Here is a 15,048-nt window from a genome sequence, read left to right as displayed (position 1 = left end):
TCAAATTGATTGCCAATCCAAAAGAATCATGTCTCACCATAGCATTCGTGTAGGACTGCTAACACAGTATACATAACTTGCCATTGCTTGCGCCTTCTTGCTTGCCTCAGCTACACCTTTGCCCCTTTCCTAACCCTCACATGTTGATAAGATAATCGCATAGGTATGATGGAACTCCAGCAGGGCCTAGGACATGGAACCAAATGCTTTATAAGTCATAGAAATCACAATTAGCTCAGCTGCTTAAAGGCACAGGCTGAAGCTACAATTTGACAGTTACAGTCATCAATCACACTCGACATGTTACAGCCAGATTCCCTAGCTGACATCTGTGCGCATCTGAATATATCCAGTCCACATGAACAACCGATGCATAGTGTCTCATGGGCCTGCAAAGACAGTGTCAGCACTGCCTCAGCTGTTTCTGAGGCAGTGCTGACATCAGAGTGATCACATAGTAGGCCTTCACTTACAGCCTTTTGGGAAGCACATGTCAAATATTGTGGTAATCCCAAACTTCTCACAGGTCATTTCAAGCTATCATATCTCATAGGGGTTGCACCCGATCATGCACATCTGGGCCCTGCTACCCCTAGATATACAGATGGTGAAAACCTTGGACCTTGGGCTGCCATGTTGGTTATGTTAGCTGCTTGGGGAAGCTATATAAGGATGCTGGACGGTCTATCTGAAGACTGGATTGGGAATAGGATGGTGTCATTCCTTCACATGTTGTTGAAAGTCACCTGTGTGAGATCATCCTTAACTAATAAGTATGAACAGATCAACAACCTAAGGCAGTGCAGGAATGGGAGCCAATTTGTTGAAGTCTGCCTGATCCAAGCAACAGCAGGCCTCACCACTGTTTGCCCTTGGGCAGTGGGGAATATCTATCCTCCACACCTCTGTGATTTATCCTCAGTGTCACACAGCAGCTAATAAGGTGTTCTAGCAGGATGCAAGTAGATGGCACTTTTTTTAAACTGTCATACCTAAAAAAGCTTTTTAATTGAGTGCCTTTTAAGTGGAGTGAGAAAACAAGTAAGGGATCTTAAGTAATCTCTTGTGGGGTGATTAGTGTCACTTCACCTAATACCACACAAGAATGATATGTACACGATGTACTTTCTAGCTGCACATTTCTGCTCCCTAGAGATGAACAAGGCCTAGTGCTTTATGTACTTTTCAAGCAGGCTTCTGACTAAAGACTTATGTGATGACAGCATTCGGTACTAGACCCAGAGAAAAGGCCCATTGTTTGGTCAGAGGTGATAGATCTTAACAATGAAAGAGGCCAATGGTTTGTTATCGCTGCACTATAAATTTGCATAGCTATACAACCTATTGATCACTAGAGATGTACATTGTTTAGTTCTTTCACTTTGGGCTTTGTTTTCGGGCCCCCATGGGAAATTTCATTTTTCCCGCAGTTCATTTTTTATTTTTCTTTGGTCCCGATTTCCGTGTTAGTGCACGCTAACCATAGTCAGCGCGCACTAAGGGGTGGATTTTAAAAGCCCTGCTCACGTAAATCCGCCTGGATTTACGCGAGCAGGGCCTTGCACGACGGCGCGCCTATTTTCCATAGGCCTGCCGGCGCGCGCAGAGCCCCGGGACTCGCGTAAGTCCCGGGGTTTTTCGAGGGGGGCATGTCGGGGGCATGTCGGGGGGCGGGGCCGATCTGCGTGGCGTTTTGGGGGCGGGACGTGGCATTTCAGGGGCGGGCCCGGGGCGTGGTTTCGGCCCGGGGCGGTCCGGGGGCGTGGCCGCGCCCTCCAGAACCGCCCCCGGGTCGCGTCTCGGCGCGCTAGCGGCCCGCTGGCGCGCGGGGATTTACTTCTCCCTCCGGGAGGCGTAAATCCCCTGACAAAGGTAGGGGGGGGTTTAGACAGGGCCGAGACGTGACCCGGGGGCGGTTCCGGAGGGCATGGCCATGCCCCCGGACCGCCCCGGGCCGAAACCAAGCCCCCGGGCCCGCCCCCAAAACGCCGCGTCCCGCCTCCAAAACGCCGCGCCGATCGGCCCCGCCCCACGACATGCCCCCGACACGCCCCCCTTGAAAAACCCCGGGACTTGCGCGAGTCCCGGGGCTCTGTGCACGCCGGCAGGCCTATGGAACATAGGCGCACCGGTGCACAAGGCCCTGCTCGCGTAAATCCGGGCGGATTTACGCGAGCAGGGCTTTTAAAATCCGCCCCTGAGCTTTCTGTTTTATGGCCTAGGCCATATGGTCTTGCATGTGAAAAATGTGCCTAATTGGAATGGCCAATGGAACTCTAGCATGCAAGGTTATGTAGGTCCCAAACCTTTTACCTAATGAACCTTTAAGACAAAAACCACATAATAAAAAAAAAAGTGAAGTTTCAAAGTATGTGACCATTTTATTAAACAACATTAGTAGTTACCAGAATCAAAGTAAGTCTAAATAATTGGTAATCACATTTTATAAGAACAAGATATCAAATTGCACATTATATTATAACTGAAATGACTAGTACATTTATTTAGTAGAGACATGTACATTCATTGTTACACATAGCAACATGACATATATATAGTATTATAATCTAATCCTTTTATAAAATCATGATTACTGCAAAGAACCTAGAAAGTGGAAGTGGCAACTCAAAAACTATTTTACAGCTCTAATGTTACAGCTGATGCCAGCACAATGTGAAGGCAAGTGAAGGCCCAGACAGTTCATGTTGAAAGAATGCTCTCAAAGGAGTCAGCCTAAAAGCCATGGCAGCAAAGTTCAAGTAGCAGGCAGCAGGACTAGGACTGGAGAAGGCAGCAAAAAGGCATCAGGACCAGGACTGGAAAGTGCAGCATGAAGGCAGGAGCCCCAGGAAATGAGAAAGCAGCATGGAGGCAGCAGCAGGATGAGATGAGAAGAGACACCAGCAGAACCGTGACTGGAGACTGCATCGAGGAGAGCATAACAAGTAAGCAGCAGATCACACAGGTATACAGTAGACCGTCTCCATCAGCTAACCAGTACAGGAACTCTGTAGTCAGGACAGGCCTAGCAGGCATCTTCCATCTAGCTGGTACAGGAACTCTATAGTCAGGATGGGCCCAGCAGGCATCTTCCATCTAGCTGGCACAGGAACTCTGTACAGAGAACTGGCCTGGCTTGTTTGGACAAGTCTTATTTGAGTGACATTTTGGAGCCTTTACAACTTGGGGCCTGATGGGCCTTTTCTCTACAGGGCTTTTGTCTGGCTCGGGGTGCCATATCTTTGGGAGGCCTACCCCTGGGACATCCTGAGAGTTTGTAACTGCTGTACGGAGTGGACTCCTGGGATGATGTGGCTGGCACGGATGCAGGCTCTGGCAAGCATTGAATTAGTTGGGTTATTGCAGTTGTCAAATTATTTGATGGAGGTGGAGATGGTGATCAGGCCCTGTGTAAGGACTATTGTCTGTGCCTGCGCAACTTGGGTGTGGCTGATCTGAGCCCTCCTCAGCTGCACCATCTCTGCCAGTATATGGTACAGGTGAAGCCCATTCCTCTTCTCAATGTGGTTGAGTAAGTCCTGTATTGTATGATCCATTGCTTCTGGTTATGTTGGTCCTACAGGTACTGTGGTTGGTGATGGCTGAGGCACTGTCTGTGGCTCCAGTGCTGGCATGTCAGGGCTAGTGAGCTGAGTTAGTTGTGTGTCTGGTGCATCCTACTGGTCACATGGCATACTGGAGGCAGGTGGGGACTGGGCAGCTTCCTCCTATGGCAAGGATATCCCCTCCATGGCTCAAATGCTGGCATGTTAGAGTTGATAGGCTGAGCTGGTTGGGTGTTTGTTGCATCCTAAGGATCACTTGGTGCACTGGAGGAGACTGGGCACCTTCCTCCCATGGCAAGGATATCCCCTCCATAAAGCTGGAGAGGTTTAGGCTGGTGTTGAGTTGTAGGTGAGCCAAGGGTTTCAGTAGCTGGTGTGGTTATGGCAGCAGCAGCTGCTGCTGCTCCTTCTCCTCTTCATCACTCTACTGGATCTGAGCATGAAGTTGCAAGCTGAAGCTGGGGCTGTACTGCTGGTCCCTGGGGCTTCATGGCTGGGACTGGTGGGTTCCTGGATGAGAGCTGTGGAAACAAAGAAGAAGACATAAATATGAATGCTAAGAAGCACACGTGCTGTTTGGCGTAAGATGTGCACTTTACATTAGTCAAAGTGAGCATCTTATGCCAAAATATGCGGACATCTGTAGCAGACTTGAAATTTACAGGTGATGTGAACTTACCAGCCCTGGTTTGTGTTGCGTCCAGGTCCTCGTTCATCCCCTTGAACATGTCCCAGCTATTGAATCAGGTGCTCCTCCATGGGAAATAGGACTATTGGGCAAGTGGTTCGGCTTCCCATCTGCTGCTTTCCACCTTGTTTTTTAGCTGGTTCTTTACATCATGGTAGCGGTGGGCTACCTGCTCTCTGGTCCTCTTTATTTTGCTGGGCCAGGGTATGGCCCTGGCGATGGTGCACCATATCTGGCCCTTGGTTGCCCTGGATGTCTTCACTGCATGGTTCCCAAAGAGCATATTTTAATTCTCGAGGATCCCGGCAATAAGCATCTCATTGTCCTCGACTCCGAATTTGTATGCGCGAAGATGAGTCTGACCTGCTGCCTGGCTGCCGGATGATGGGTATGCCACTTCCACTTCTGGAAAGGTGTCACTTTCCTCGCTCTTACTCCCCATTCCCCTCCCTTCTTCCCCCCTCTAGCACCTGCCCTGACATCTCCTCCCCCACCCTTTGGGGTAGATTTTCAAACTATGCGAATAGGCCTACTTTTGCTGGCGCATCAGGCGCAAGCAAAAGTACGCTGGATTTTAGTAGATACGCGCGGAGCCGCACGTATCCACTAAAATCCTGGATCGGCGCGCGCAAGGCTATCAATTCTGTATAGCCGGCGCGCGCCGAGCCGCGCAGCCTACCCCCGTTCCATCCGAGGCCGCTCCGAAATCGGAGCGGCCTCGGAGGGAACTTCCTTTTGCCCTCCCCTCACCTTCCCCTCCCTTCCCCTACCTAACCCACCCACCCGGCCCCGTCTAAGCCCCCCCCCCCCTTACCTTTGTCGGGGGATTTACGCCTCCCTCTGGGAGGCGTAAATCCCCGCGCGTCAGCGGGCCTCCTGCGCGCCGGGACGCGACCTGGGGGCGGGTCCGAAGGGCGCGGCCACGCCCCCGGGCCGCCCCGGGCCGTAACCACGCCTCCGGGCCCGCCCCCGAAATGCTCCCGGCACGCCCCCTAAACGCCGCGCGGTTCGGGCCCGCCCCCGACACGCCCCCCTCGGAGAACCCCGGGACTTACGCGTGTCCCGGGGTCTGCGCGCGCCGGTGAGCCTATGTAAAATAGGCTCACCGGCGCGCAGGGCCCTGCTCGCCTAAATCCGCCCGGATTTGGGCGGATTTAGGCGAGCAGGGCTCTGAAAATCCGCCCCTTTCTGTCTAGCCCTATCCTGCCATCCTTTCCCCGCCACTCTTGCCTGTCTATCCCCTTCCCCCTCCTGCCATCTCCTATCCCTTCCCTCCTCCCTATCTTTACGCCTGTCCCTACTCCTAAGCTGCCTCCTCCTACCACACTTGCCCTCCTCCACCACCACACAAAGACAAATTGGCAGACAAGACAAACTAACAAAAACCTCCACACATAGATAAAGACAAAGGTAAAGGTAAGCAGATGATAATAGAAAACAGGACAACTCACTCGGAAATCACAAAGAATCTCCAATAAATCTCCAGTAAACTCCAACCAACTAAAAACTCACCTCCTCTCTTCTCTCTTCCATGCTTGACACAGGAAGTTGGTATATATAAATAAAGAAAATAATGCATGACGCATAAAATGATGCGCGATGCAATAAAGTTGCGAAAGTTGCAAAACTTACCTGCACGATGTGGTATATCAGTAATTTCCCTAACCACATCCACTTTTGTTATTGTGGATGTTAACATGCCATGTTTCTGCTTTATCTACAGCATTTTGATGAATCTAGGCCTAAATTTGTTATGGAAGTGAATTCTTTTGGAATCATTTGTATCTGATCCAAGAAGAGTCATTTCAATTCTGCTAATGTTTGTACTGTGCATCATTATTGTTTATCGCTCCCTATCATATGTTCCTAAAAACTACGTCATTCAGTGTCTTTTATGGCTTTCTTCATTCCAGACCTCCCTAAAGTAGAAAACAAATATTTGTATAAATATTTTAATTCTTTGCAATCCTTGCTCTTACTCAGCTTGAACCTCAACAAAGTCTAATACTTTTCACCAGCAGACTCTGTTCAAATAAACTGTTCAGCAACTGCACTTTGAGGAAGCCTTACTTAGGTTTGGATGGAGAGGCTGGGAGGGGCGTTCCACATAATAAATCCAAATGAAGACTCTCGTTCTTTTAGAGGGGAAAATGAAATTAGTCGTGGTATTGCCTTATTCATGCACTTGGGTCTCTCATGTGCTTGGATACCAGGAACTAATTACAATGGCATTTTTTTTTAAGGCAGTAGATGAAAGGTTTTGAGCTTTAACACAAACAGGAAAACACACTACAAGCATTTATCCCACAGGCACCATCTCTTTAAATAGCTGTGGGGCAGATTTAATGTTATTTCCCAGAGAGAGAGAAACTCAGTTTCTCTTTGTTTTTCTGGCCTTTGGACGGCTAGCAGCCTAAAGCTTTCTCCCTTCACTGAGTCTCCAGATATTAGAATGGATAGGGCAGTTGCTGTACACTGGAAAAAGAGCTAATGTCTGGATCAAAAAGTAACTTTGTTTTGTAGATATTTTACACTCCCCGGTTTCCTGCTGGATGGTTAAAGGAACAATTAATCTGCTTGGAGGTAAGTGAAAGAGGAATTTTAGATCACTATAAACATTTCTAGCTATTAACATTCCAGTACCTTCTATTAATTCAGATCCCCTTCCAGATATGAGGTTTTCCATATCTTTTATAACTTCAATAAACATGAATGCAAAATACCAAGGCTAGAGTTCATGGAACTTTCCATTTATTTAGGAAAGGATGACAGAATGGGGTTTGCAGTTGGGAACTGTCAAGACATTTTTGGAAGTGTGATTTTGAATCTTTCAGCTAAAATATCCAGTAGTGTGGCAGACAAGAAAATCTTTCATTAAATACAATCCATGATAAATCATTAACTGCAGCATAACTATTTTATATAGTGGATAGACTTTTGGCTGACCAAACATTTTAGCAAACGAGCATGTACAGTGTATGTCTATGAAAGCACTAGGAAATAAGCAGCTTCTTAACAAATAAGAGAAATAATTTGATGAACTTGAAACAATTTGCATTTTGAAATCATCATAGCAAAATACCATTAAAAGTTGCACATGTGAAATTCTGTGTCTATGTAACAGATTGGCTTGGCCATCTGATTTGGGGGCTTCAGAAACTGGGGGGCTTGCGCAAAGTTTGTTTATTTATTTGATTTATATTCCGCTTTTGAGACATTTCAAAGCAGCTTGCATTCTGATACTGTAGGTATTTCTTCTTCCAAGTATATTTATCTGTTCTATTAGACATTGTATTTTAAACCTGAGCATGATTTAATTTTAAAGACATTACTGACTGACAAGACTTATACTATAAGATGACATTGAAAAAGAAACCACTACCATAGAAACCTATTTATTTATTTATTTATTTTACTTATGGCTTTATCCCACTGTATACTTCTCTGACAGAAGAAGAGTAAATCTGGCCAATCTTACAGAAGGTGGATATCTACTGTTTAGCTTCTCCATACCAAATGTTGTTTATTGCTTTTATTTATTTTATGATTGGTGAATGTTTTTGTTGATGGGTGTTTGAATTTTTTTTCTGTTTTATTATGTGCAATTGATGCTCTGTTTCAAATGGAGTTCAATTTTATTATAGCCTAGGTAGGGCTGAAGTTTGAAAGGGGACTCATTTGCATAAGTCCGCTTTGAAAATTAGCAGAACCACACATACCTCAGAGTGGCATAGGCACTTGTATTTACACCTGCTAGATAGCAGGTACAAATATCCACATAAAAAAATTAAAGTATGTATGTAAATTATTTCCCTGCTCCCAAACTCTACCATGGGAATGCCTCTTTGCAATGCACATAAACATGCATGTGAAAATAACTTCTGTGTATACTTTTATGCATACAACCCCCAGGGTAATTTTCAAAATTCTGTTTTATGTGCATATGTGCCTTGCAAATCCATGGAAAGGGGGTTAACAAAAAATTAATTGCATATCTATTTAGAGATTATATTTAGCATGTGTTAGCAGTATTTGGAAGTGACTATCACCAAATATAGAAAAGATAAGTGTTCATAAAATCCACTGCACATCTTTTGTTGGACATGCTGGGAGAGTTCAGAAAGCTGACACATGTTCAGAAAGCTGACAAGCATTTATCCCACAGGCATCATCTCTTTAAATAGCTGTGGGGCAGATTTAGTGTAATAGTATTTAGCTTCTACAAAGAAAATGAGGACAACAGCGACAATGATGATCTTGACAGTGGTAATGATGACAATGACAATGACAATTTTGAGACTGCCTGTGTTGCTCTGCACCTGCATCACTGGTATGCAAATTGAGCTCCATCCCTTTACCTCTCTGTATTCTCTAGATTCGCCCCACTCTCCAGTTCTGCCCCCTCTCTCTCCCTGTATTCTCTAGCTCTGCCCCCTTCCCTGTATTGTCCAATTGACTGTCTACTGCCACCTTTGGCTATACATCTGGCTGTGCTCTCCAGCTCTGCCCCTCTTTCTTTTTCTGAATTGTCCAATTCCCTCTCTACTACCACACAGTACACTCAAGCTCAACCTACATTCTCTACTGCCACATATCTCAATTATGCTCTTCCTACTCTTCATATTATTTCACCATCCTTGGACAGGCTTTTACTACTAGTCCTAATATAATTGGCATTACATTGATATTACTTCTGCTTCTTTTCAAGGTTTTTTGGTTTTTTTTTTAATTCTGACACTATTGTTTGGGGCCATTATTTTGAGTAACATATTCCTAGCACTGGCATTTGCAATTTCCCACTAATTGCTTCAAAGTCTTGGAGTCTCTCTGTGAAACAATGCTATGTTTGGTGAGTTCATTTGCTTCTTAAAATGATATCTCTAATTGGTTAGGCAGCTTTATAAAAATTAGAAAAGCATCTATAATTTAATGGTTTACAATGGTTACAAAAATCATTTGTTTTGGATTGTCAATAGCTTGCTGCTTTTGCTAAGAATATGATTTCTTTCTAAAATTACATTTTCAGTACCAGAACTTCATCTGCTTCCTTCACCTATTCTCCCCAAAATGCTGTTCCTTCTGAAACCAGACATGTAAACTTGCTGTTCTGCACACTCACTGGCTTTGCCCTCTGCCCCTCACTGAGCTCAGACTAACTGCAGTGGAAGAGAGAGAGAGAGATGTGTGAATCCATATGGGTGGCCCACCTAGTAACTCCAGGTGAGGTTTAAGTATTAGTGTAGGGGGTTAGGGGCCACTTTGACATTCAACGTGACACCTACGAACAGAACAGTGGTCTCTTGTGAATATTTGATGACCTACGGAGTGAGGAAACTCACTCCAAGATGATATTTGTGCAAGGTTCTCTCAACCTAGCTTGATGCACTCTCTACCTGGGTAACATCTCATCTTTGGGTGAGTTTCCATTGCTGCTGTGTCGAAGGATCGTGTGCCAGCAGGCTGCCGGCAGGCACAAAAGGAAAAATAAAAATTTGGGAGGGGGGGTTAGAGTAGGGCTAGGGGGAGGAAAGGTTAGGAGAAGGGGTGGGAAGGTCAGGTTAGGGGGAAGGGAAGTTCCATTCTAGGCCTCTCCGATTTTGGAGCGGCCTGGGAGGGAACAGGGGAAGGCAGCACGGCTCGGCGCACACAAGGTGCACAATTGTGCACCCCCTTGCGGACGCCAACCCCCGATTTTATAACTTGCATGCGCCTACGTGCGCAAGTTATAAAATCGGGTGTACATGTGCGTGCGCCCTTTTTTAAAATCTACCCCAAAGGTTGTATCATTTTATTTTATTTTATTTTTATTTAGACATTTTACATACAGTTGTTCCATCTCAAGATCACAACGGTTTACAAAAGTAACATTCATAGATATAAATCAATAATGACTATTAAAGAGGTAGTGTTCAGAAACAGGCATTAACATCTATCAAATTAAATGTTCCAATCTATTTGACTAACAGTCTAGGACATAGACAAGTAGTACAGAAAATTAAAAACAATTTAGTCAGTATATTGAAATTCTTACATTCACTCATTAAATTTATTCCTCATGCTTCACTTAGTATCTTTTGTCCTTCTAGTTTGTTTGTTTTGTTGGGTTTTTTTTGTAGCTCTCAACTTTCTGATGTTTAAGTTAGGTTATATGCATTTTTGAATAGCCATGTTTTTAGCTCACTTTGAAATCTCTTTCTATCTGGTATCAAACATATCATTTCAGGTGGAGAGTTCCATAGCTTTGGACCTGCTATGGAAAACACACAGTCTCCTACTTGCATCAGATGTGTGCTCCGTATTGTGGGAACAGTTATTTTGAGATCTTAGTGTTCACTGAGGTGTGTATGATTGTAAAGTCACACCTAGTATGCCGGTGTTACTGGAATGAATGGTTTTGAAAATTAGCATTAATACTTTAAAACAGATTCAGGCTTGTACTGGCAACCAGTGCAGTGAGATCAGCAAGGGTATAATGTGATCAAATTTCCTGGATCCTAACAACAGTCTTGCTGAGGCATTTTGTAATAATTGTAACGGTTTTAAAAGACAAGTTGGAAGACTAAGTAATAAGGAGTAACAGTAGTCTTGGTTTGATAAAATTAGAGTTTGCAATACAGTCCGAAAGTCCTCGAAAGTTAATAAAGGTTTCAATCGATGTAATATACTCAACGTAGCATAACCTGTGTTAATAAATTTATTGATGTGCATTTTCATCATTAGGTTCTCATCTAGCTGGATACCTAAATCCTGTACTTGATTTGAGGGTGTAATTTGGAAATTGCCCAGGCCTAGAGCCAGTGGTTTAACTATCGAAGAGTTTCTACTTAACTAAATGATTTCAGTCTTTTTACGGTTTAATGTTAGTTTAGGTTGCACTAGTTCCTGTTGTATTGCTTTCATATAGGTTGAAAATGCGATACTGTATTTTCAAATTTGGAGAAAGGGATATAAAACTGTATGTTGTCAGCATACTGGGAGAAGATAATTCCTAAACCCACCAGTAATTTACACAGTGGGGGCACATAGATATTGAATAGTGTTCCTAAGAGGGCTGATCCTTGAGGGACCCCAGTATCAATGTGGAAGGTATCAGATATGCGATTGCCCAATTTGACTTGGAATGTTCTATTAGACAGAAAGGAGGAGAACCATCTGAGAACACAACCATCAATCCCAATGTAGCTTAGCTGATGGCACAGCAGGGTATGGACCACATTGGCAAAGGTGGCTGTTAGATCGATTAGCATTAGAAAATAAGATTCATCAGCATCAAATCCTCATAAAACAGAGTCCATTAGTGAGAAGAGTAATGTCTCAGTTGAACGATGTTTCCTGAATCCAAATTGATTTGGGAAGAGAATATTTTGGTCTTCCACATGATTTACAAGTTGGGATAACACTGTTTTTTCAAGTACTTTTGAGAGAAAGGGCAAGTTGGATATTTGACGATAGTTGTCCCAATCATCGATTCTATCAGTTTTATTGTTTGAGAATCGGCTTTATCACAGCTTGTTTTAACTCATATGGAACAATTCCTTCTGAGAGAATTGATTCATTAAGGATGTAATTGTTGGAGTGATAACAGACAATTAGGAATTTGGTCATGTGGGTGAATAGCAGGATTAATTTTGGCAATGATTTGATTGATTTCAAGATTAGTTATTCTGTTGAACATGAACCACATAACCAGGCCATGTAGGTCTTCAGGTGCTTTTGTGAGAGAATAGATAGGGAATTGAGTTTTCAACCTGGAGGTATTTCTTTTAGATAAGGAGGGATTTGGGGTTCAAGAACAGCCTACATGATGGGTTAATTAATTAATTGGTCAAATAAGGATCTCACTCATATGTTCTATGATTAGACATATTTCCTTTATTAATTACTTATGTTGCTTCCCAGATAAAGTGGACTAAAAATATTAGGGATAACATATAATGTTTACTTTTGTATTTTTTCTTTGGCAAATTGATATGTAACCCTTAAATTCCTAATTTCTTTTCATTGTAAATGTTATGAAATTCAATAAACTTTAAATTTAAAAAAAAAAAAAGGATGTGGCATATTCATTGCAAGCACCCTTAGAGAAGTTATAGTTTCTCGAGATGGAAGATGATGGGTCCTTAATTAAATGATTAACAGCAACAAAGTATTACGCTCTCCTCCTCCAGGAGGGCGGAGTTAGCAATCTGTTCTGCTTTTCTCCTGAAAGGGGGAGAAGTTAACAATCTATAATGATCTGCTTCTCCAGAGTGGAGGAGTTAGCTATCTATAGTACTTACCCCACCAGGAGGGCGGAGTTAGTAATCTGTTAGTGAACTGCTGTTAGGTGCTCCTGTTAGGAAGGAGGTAGCAATCTGTTATGGATCAACTCCCTAGGGAAGAGGAGTTGGCAAACTGTTCAATGATACCCTTCTGAGGAGAGGAGCTAACAATAGGTATATTGTACTTCACTACTGAGATAGCAATCTATCATGCCGCCGCTAAAAAGTAGCAATCTGTTATATATAGGCTGCTGGCAAGTCCCATAGAAAAAGAAGATAGCTATCTATATAATACTTCCATAAGCGGTGTTAGTGGTCGCACTGGTCGGTAATGGTTGGCTCCCACAGAGTGACAGTAGTGTAAGGAATGACCACTTGGAGGAAATGGTGAATCCCTGGGCCAATGGCAGATGACAGCGCACCCAGGAGGAGATCCTGAGAGGAACCACCGGCTAGGTTAGAATATGAAATAAATACAAATAGTTCTTTATTAGGCTGGAAGCTGGACCACCAGTGGTGGCAGTAGTGAGTCGATGTGTCCGGCAGACTGAAGTCCTTCTGATACTGGAATATAATCTCTGGGTCGCTGAGCTGTAGAGAGACTAGAAGTAGTGAGTAGACAGGGTATACTGGATACAAAATGGTACAATAGATGTCTGCAATGGTCTCAGTGCCATAGAGAGTCTTCCGTATATTCAGGAACAGGAGCCATAGGCGAGCACTGGTTCCTATAGACAGTCTGTAATAAGAACTCGCAATAGCTGTATATGAAATGGCTTCTAGAGTAGAAGAGAGTCTGTAAAGGATTCTAGGAACATGGGCCCCCGTGGAGCGAGTACCGGTTCCTATCTGCAATCTTGCCAATATAACTCTTGATCTCTGTACCTGCAATAATGTCTTGGATGGAAGGTGAGTCTTATAGGAATGTAGGCCCTCGTGGAGCGAGTACCGATTCCTATCTACAACAGAACAGTGATGTTGAAAGAATGGTATACTCCGACACAAAGTGTTCCGGAGAGAACCTCCTTCTTCAGGGGGTCGGGTACCACTGTGATCGGCTCTGTTGTTGTCCGGGAATGTTTTACATGCTGTAAATGAGATGAGTACAAGAAGAAGGAGGTTCTCTCCGAAACACTTTGTGTCGGGACAATGTCGGAGTATACCATTCTTTCAACATTGATAAGGAAACACTGGCATGTGCTTGCCCCTTTAAAAATATTTGTTGATGCCCCGATTTTTGCCATTAAAATTGCAAGAGTTGGATAATTTAAATCAATGTACAGTAAAGGTCGTTGATGAAGGGTCTGAACACGATCAGTTGGCATGTGGTTCTTGTTTGATTTACTCACATGTTCTGCCTTTGCAGGTGTTTCAACATTCTAATTTGAGTCAACCTTATGCTCTTCCAGAACTATTTACTTGTGAATCCACAGGGGTGGTATATGCGGTGATATATCCATGAAAGTATATTTACATAGGACAGACTGTGAGATCAATTAGGGTGCGTATTATAGAACATAAGATTAGAATCCGATCTCATGTAGAGCATGCACCATTGGTACAGCATTGGATGGAAAAACAACATTCTTTAGATGATCTCAAATTTTTTGTGATTAGAAAGGTCAGATTGGAACCTGGCGGGGAATTATCTTCAGTTTTGAGGCGGGTTGAGCAAAGATTTATTTTTAATTGGAATACCATCACCCCTTATGGATTGAATGGCCCTATTGAATGGGCTGCCTTTTTCGCATAACTTTCAGCATTTTGGGATTTTGTATTGTTCCAGTGTGCTGAAATGGTATGCTTAGTGAATTATCTACCTTTAAGAGGCTTACCAGGTCCGTGAATTATAGGTTGATTGATTACATCCTTGTTATTTGGTGGCAATAAAAGGAAGTGAGGGTGATCTTAGATTTCAGAAGTTGTCTGGTGAATTCGTCATTTCCGGTTTCACGAAGGTATGTGGTAGTGTGGCATCTGTTCAGGTATGTGTACTGCTCTTCTCTTACCTTACAATTGTTTTAATAAATTTCTTTTGGTTGCAGCCTCTGCTACCAGTTTAAATATGTGAAAAACTCGGAACAAATCATTTGGAGAAGATTTAAACATGCTTTGAACTTTGGAAATTCGTGTTTGAATTTAAGTATTCACGGCGGTTAGTATTTGTTGGAGTTGTAAGGGTAAGGGATTTATTATGGCTTTTCAGGCATGGATTATAAGGGAGGTTTGGTTTAGTCAAGTTATTAAGATGTTTTTCATCGTTTTTAGTTTAGTTCGGTGACAGTGAAAATCGGCAAGGAGTTCTCCCTGAGGAAGCCCGTTTGGCGGGTAAAACAAAGATCTTTGTTGGAGAATAGCCAAGTGAATGGCGTTAAGGCAGTGCACAACAAAAAATCATCTTTAATGGACCGGTGAAGTGGAATGGGTCCACATTGTGGGAGAAATTGTGGAAGAAATTTCAACACAGTGTATTTATAATATTCCTTATTATATAATTGTGATCATTGTTGATGTTTGTTAAAAATATGAGATC

At 43.4% G+C, this 15,048-nt stretch overlaps 1 protein-coding gene across 5 annotated transcripts in view; it reads left to right on the top strand.

The window, feature by feature from the left end:
- Positions 1–15,048, top strand: part of ARHGAP28 (Rho GTPase activating protein 28) — a 547,343-nt gene that overhangs the window by 282,933 nt on the left and 249,362 nt on the right. Inside the window, exon 1 of one of the 5 annotated variants that reach the window (XM_029591032.1) lies at positions 6,600–6,837. The exons of the other annotated variants lie outside the window; for them this stretch is intronic. The gene's annotated coding sequence lies outside the window, so the exon portion shown is untranslated. Of the gene's footprint in view, positions 1–6,599; positions 6,838–15,048 lie in introns of those variants that run through there. 5 annotated transcript variants of the gene reach the window in all.

This window comes from Rhinatrema bivittatum, chromosome 2, assembly GCF_901001135.1.
Source record: "Rhinatrema bivittatum chromosome 2, aRhiBiv1.1, whole genome shotgun sequence".
In the NCBI taxonomy this organism is placed as follows: Eukaryota; Metazoa; Chordata; class Amphibia; order Gymnophiona; family Rhinatrematidae; genus Rhinatrema; species Rhinatrema bivittatum.
This window is presented reverse-complemented; position numbering and strand designations above follow the sequence as displayed.